We start from the raw sequence: 6000 nt of genomic DNA, 5'->3' as shown, positions 1-6000 counted from the left end.
TGTATAACCATAAATGACGGAGTAATTTAAGTTTATGTTGCTGCTATGTGAAAAAAATCCAGCAAAACGCGTCGGCGCGTTTCTCGACCTCAGAGGGTTAATGGACTTCCAGTTCCTCGTCATAGACAAGTGCATGTGAAACTGAGAGTGCAGGTTGAGAAGATTCCACTTTTTTTTTTCTTTTTATAGAAGAAATCTTATAGAAGAAAAATATATATTTTTTCGTTATAGAAGAATGTACATATAAAGAAAAGTTCAAAGTTAAAGGAATAAATGTTCCAGGTTTGTTTGTGTTTGTGGGAGTCTTCTCGCACTACATCGTATACATTTTAAAATATTGCTGATTACTTACAAAGCACTAAATGGTTTAGCTCCGCAGAACTTGAGCGAGCTCTTATCGCATTATAGTCCTTCACGTCTATTGCGATCTCAAAATTCCGGCCAGTTGATAATACCTAGAATATCAAAATCGACTGCTGGCGGTAGATCCTTTTCCTATTTAGCACCAAAGCTTTGGAACAGTTTTCCTTACTGATGAAGGACCTGTGCCTGGACGTGAGGACAGCACAGTCCTGAAGTGTCCCTTCCCTGTGAAGGCCTCCCTCCCCTCCCTTTACCTCTCTACAGATAAAGCGTTGTCGGGATAATTCTGGTTCGCGTGGCTACGTGGAAGCGATAAAAATTCTGTATTATAAATTTATAAATGATCAAACGCACATACCTATAGACTGAACTCGTAATACGCATGTGCACACCATCGCCGTTCTCACTGGTTCGCGTTTTTGAAGTTTGCGAAGAAAGAACTTAAGAGTTCTCTTACGAGAGGTTCTCTCGTACTTGCGTAAGTATCTTACGCTAGGGGAAAACCTCTTTTCCTCGAGATATTGAAGGCAAAAATTATCCTTAATTTTGCAATAATGTAAAACGCATTGCAGCAGCATGCAGACATGGGCGAGACAGCTCGCGCGCCCATAGGCTGCTCTGCGGCAACTGCACCAGCCTATCGATAGAGGCCCCTCATGACGTCAGAAACAATGAGGGTGCTTCGCGCCCATTACGTCATGTCCCGCCGAAAGCGGGTGGGGCTAGGGCTATAAATACGGCCCAGAGAGGCTGGTTTGGTCAGTTTTTCATCTCTTCAGCGGACTACGCATCGCTGGATCCTGAGAGGAAGCCGCGCCGTCTGACTCAAGCACCCAGCGGGATTTATCTGCATCTGAAGCTGCCGGTCGACAACTCGCCGCCTTCAGCCGCCATTCCTGCTGACGCTTTCCGGCGTACCTATATCCTTTTCATTGCTGTGCGTGTGTTCGCCGCTGCGACACGCACACTTATTTCCTAAAAGAGCACGAAGCGTCTTTTTCAAGATGCCTTGTTCTTCCTGCGGCTCATGCCGAGCTCCACTCAGCGACGGGGACCACCATGTCATCTGTGTTTCCTGCCTGGGTGAGGAACACGCAGCTATCGCGCTCGCCGAGGGCGGCTGCCCTCACTGCGAGTTAATGTCTATTGTGACTCTGCGGACTCGCCGGGCATTCTTTCTCCAAGCTGCGTCTTCGCCCGCCGGGCTGCCGCGCCGTAAAAAGCGCCGCGCTCAGTGGGTCCCTGAACCTCCTCCATCCCGCGAAAGCTCGCCGGTGTGCCCGCTAGCTTCGCCGCCTGCTTCACCCGAGTCTCTCACCGCCGGTCAGCGGTCGCCGTCTGCCGCCGCTGCCGCCATTGAGGATTACGGGGAAGCCGTACAGATGGAGGACGACAGTTGCTCTATCCTAGCGTCGGGCAGTGAGGACTGGTCGAGCTCCGCGGACCTCGCACCATCTTCTCACCCGCCCTCTGGGAAGAGAGCCAGCATTGAGGCGGAGCTTATGCGTCTGCTCGAGCAGCCCCAGCAGCCTGCACTCAACCGCCTGGACGGCTGTTTTCTGCAAAGGGACCGTACTTCGCAGCCTTCAAGACCAGCCCCCTTCCTTCCTGAGCTTCATGAAGAGGTCGCTAAGTCTTGGAGCGCTCCCTTTTCAGCCAGAGTGCGTACTCCCGTTTACGCAGCATTCTCCGTAGTCGACGGTGCTAAGGAAAAAGGGTACCACTCTCTTCCTCCCGTCGAGGAAGCGGTAGCCGCCCATCTTTGCCCGCCCTCTGCTGGACGGCGTGCTAAGACGGCGCTGCCATCAAAATCCTGCCGCACTACATCAGCTTTGCACGGTCGCGCTTACACCGCCGCCGGGCAGGCTGTTTCGGCGCTTCACTCAATGGCCATACTCCAGGTCTTCCAGGCCAACCTTCTCCGAAAAATGGACGAGGAAGGACCGGAAGCTGTGAGCCTACCGGATTTAAGGAGCGCGACGGATCTCGCCCTTCGCGCCACTAAATCCGCCGCGCAGGCCATGGGGCGGAACATGGCTTCTCTCACCGTTGCTGAGAGACACCTGTGGTTAACGCTCTCGGAGATGTCGGACTCGGAACACTCTGCGTTTCTCGACGCCCCCGTCTCCCCCGCTGGCCTCTTCGGATCGTCTGTCAAAGACTTCGCAGACAGATTCGCCGAGGTTCAGAAGACATCGCAGGCCATGAAACATTTCCTGCCCAAGCGCTCATGCTCCGCAGCAGGTCGCTCTAAACAGCCGTCTGCTCGCAGCTCCCAGCCGCAACCCTCAGCTGCCGCCGCCCCGCAGCGCCGACAGACCCGGGATCAGAGACCGCGCTCCCGCTCCGCCGGCCGCGCCCCCCGCCGCGTGGGCCACGGCCAAAGATTGAGGTAAAGCCCGAGGCCTCTAAGTCTTCCTAGCCAGTCTACGGAAGCGACGGTGTTCAAGTCCCGCTGCGGCCGGACTTCCACCAAAAATTTTCGCTCGCACAGTTCCAGTAATTGCGACTGTTCCAGCATATTCAGCAGTAAACGAGTCGGCAGCACAGCCCGCTTGCCTGCACACAAACGCCGTTTTTACGGCGACCCAGATAAATCCCAAAAAGAGTGTATTTTCTGGTATTCCGGCCACGGCCGATGGTGTTATGAGTGTGGTAAAAATGCCCACTGCCCAGTGCCCATTCCTACACACAGACACGGCCCGCCACACACGGCCCGCATGAATAAAATCGACTCATGTCGGTTGTGCACCAAATGTAGTGATTGTGCCCATGTCCCAGTGCCCACAAACACTACATGCTACATGTCTCACGGTTTCTGTAAAAACGAAACCAACACACATACAGTCTGCACAAACAGACGGTGTTTTCAACGTTATAGATGGGCCCGTTGTCCCGCGCCCTCATTCGCTCACAGACATATTAAACCCCACGGGGCTCACCACGCTCGCTCTCTCTCAGCACACCGCTGCAGAAGAACTGAGCGCGGGCAAGCTGCACGCTGTGATCAGCACGCCCCTAGTCTCACACGCTGCGAACGCGGCGCTCATGTTACAGCACACCGTTGCTCTCCGCTCGCCACTAGATTGCGACCAGAGCCCAGATATCATTCTACCCCTAGCCACTCACGCGAAAGCGTGGGCAGAGCTCCCCGGGGTATCAGAATGGGTGCTGAACATTATAGAAAGAGGCTATTCGCTACAGTTCGGTCGACGCCCGCAACGCAAAGCGGCGCGAATCGATACTACGGTAAAGAAGGAAGTAGCACACCTACTTCGAGCTGAAATAGCGAAGTTACTGAGCAAAGGGGCTATAGAACCCTTATCACAAGCTCAGAGCGAAGGGGGCATGTACAGCAGATATTTTCTGGTACCCAAAAAAGACGGGGGTCTCACACCCATTCTAGATCTAAGACGACTAAACAAAGCACTTCTGAAACGACGGTTCAGAATGCTCACGACCAAGAAAATCCTCTCGCAAATTTGCCAAGGGGACTGGTTCATGTCGATAGATCTGAAAGACGCTTATTTTCAAACACAAATAGCGTCACGTCACAGGCGATTTTTGAGATTCGCCTTCAAGGGCCAGGCATATCAGTACACAGTCCTGCCATTTGGCCTATCCCTGGCACCTCGCGTATTCACGATGTGCATGGATGCAGCGCTCGCACCCCTCAGGCTCCGAGGCATACGAGTGCTGAATTATTTGGACGATTGGCTGGTTCTAGCTCGCTCACAGTCGGAGCTCGTAGAACACAGGACCATATTACTCGATCACCTCGAGAATTTAGGTCTCACAGTCAATTGGGCGAAGAGTTCGCTGTCTCCCAGTCAGAAAATATATTTTCTGGGCACAGATCTGGACTCGCTGTCTATGACAGCACAGCTGTCGCCGCAGCGCAGACAAAGTATTCAGCGCATGACAGAGATTTTTCGCCACGGCACTTTAGTCCCGCTCAAAAAGTTTCAAAGGATGCTGGGTCTCATGGCTTCAGCATCCTCAGTGCTTCAGCTGGGTCTGCTTCGCATGCGCCCGCTACAGTATTGGTTGAAAGCGCGCGCGCCGCGCAGAGCTTGGACCTCCGGTCTCGCGCGCCTCAAGGTCGATCAGAAATGCGTCGCAGCTCTGAAACCTTGGACAGTGACCGACTGGTACCGGTCAGGTGTAAGCCTGGGGACTTCCTCGAGTGTGAAGGTGGTGTCTACGGACGCCTCAACCTCGGGATGGGGAGCGCTGCTCGAGGGCAGACCGTTATTCGGCCAGTGGTCGGAACGGGAAAGGCTTCTGCATATAAACTGCCTGGAAATGATGGCAGTCGACAACGCGCTGAGGCGTTTTTGTCCCCAGATAAAAAGACGCCACGTCTTGGTCCGTTCGGACAACATGTCAGTGGTGGCTTACATAAATCACCAAGGAGGTATCAGATCCAGAATCCTTCACAGGCTGACGGAACGCCTCCTGGTCTGGGCCCAGCACAATCTGTGCTCGCTCAGGGCAGCGCATGTGCCCGGCCATCTGAATGTGGGACCAGACAGACTGTCCAAAAACAATCTGCCGGCAGGAGAATGGTCTTTACATCCACAGACAGTCAAAATGCTATGGAGGACATTTGGCAGAGCGAAAATAGACCTATTTGCGTCTCAAGAGAACGCTCGTTGTCAGGAATTCTTCTCCAAGAGCAGGGATGCGCTGGCTCACGTCTGGCCCCGCTGCCTGCTCTATGCGTTTCCCCCTGTCACGCTCCTACCCCAGGTGTTAGAGCGAATCAGGGAGAGCGGATGCCCAGTGCTACTCGTCGCCCCATTTTGGACAAACCAAGTCTGGTTTCCAGTCCTGATGCAGCTGACAAGTACCGCCCCGTGGCCGATACCGGTGAGGAGGGATCTCCTCTCGCAGGCAAACGGCTCGATCTGGCATCCTCGCCCGGAGCTTTGGTCCCTACATGTGTGGGCCATCAACGGGTACCCGTTAACCTCCCAGCGGGAGTGTTAAACACGATCACACAGGCGAGAGCTCCATCTACGAGGCGGCTCTATTCATCAAAATGGTCTGTGTTTACTAGCTGGTGCACAGCGAGTGGCACTTCACCCTCACGCTGTGGAGTGCCGGAGGTTCTCTCCTTTTTACAAGAGTTTCTGGATAAGGGCAGAACCCCATCCACGCTCAAAGTTTATGTGGCGGCCATAGCAGCGTTCGCTGAACCACCGCTTGGCCAGTCATTAGGAAGGAACGATCTGGTCATTCGCTTCCTTAGAGGAGCTAAGAGGCTGAACCCTCCCAGACCACCCTCAGTTCCCGTTTGGGACCTTTCCACGGTTCTGGAAGCCATGAAAGGTGCCCCATTCGAGCCAATACAGTCAATAGACCTGAAACTCTTGTCTTTCAAAACAGTGTTTCTTCTGGCTCTCGCTTCAGTGAAGCGCGACGTGTATGGAGTTTGGGCCAAATGACTCGAGAGTCATACTCAAACCAAAGCACGGATATGTTCCTAAATCCCTCAACACACCGTTTAGGGCACAGGTTATCTCCCTGTCGGCCCTGCCGGTATATGAAGAGGAAGGGGACGCAGGCTTCCTTTGCCCGGTCAGGGCGTTAAGTGTCTCGCTCATCTGTTTTCAGACAGACGGAGCAGATTTT

The 6000-nt window shown here is 53.7% G+C and overlaps 1 long non-coding RNA gene across 1 annotated transcript in view; it reads right to left on the bottom strand.

Moving 5' to 3' along the window:
• Positions 1-226: 226 nt before the first annotated feature.
• LOC309498488 overlaps positions 227-6000 on the bottom strand; it is a 31825-nt gene continuing 26051 nt past the window's right edge. The window contains exon 3 of the long non-coding RNA XR_014205965.1: positions 227-304. This is a non-coding gene — a long non-coding RNA (uncharacterized lncRNA). The remainder of the gene's footprint in view (positions 305-6000) is intronic.

This window comes from Leuciscus leuciscus, assembly GCF_965113295.1.
Source record: "Leuciscus leuciscus genome assembly, chromosome: 5".
Taxonomy (NCBI): Eukaryota; Metazoa; Chordata; class Actinopteri; order Cypriniformes; family Leuciscidae; genus Leuciscus; species Leuciscus leuciscus.
Note: the sequence above shows the minus strand (reverse complement) of the source record. Positions and strands in the feature narration are given on the sequence as shown.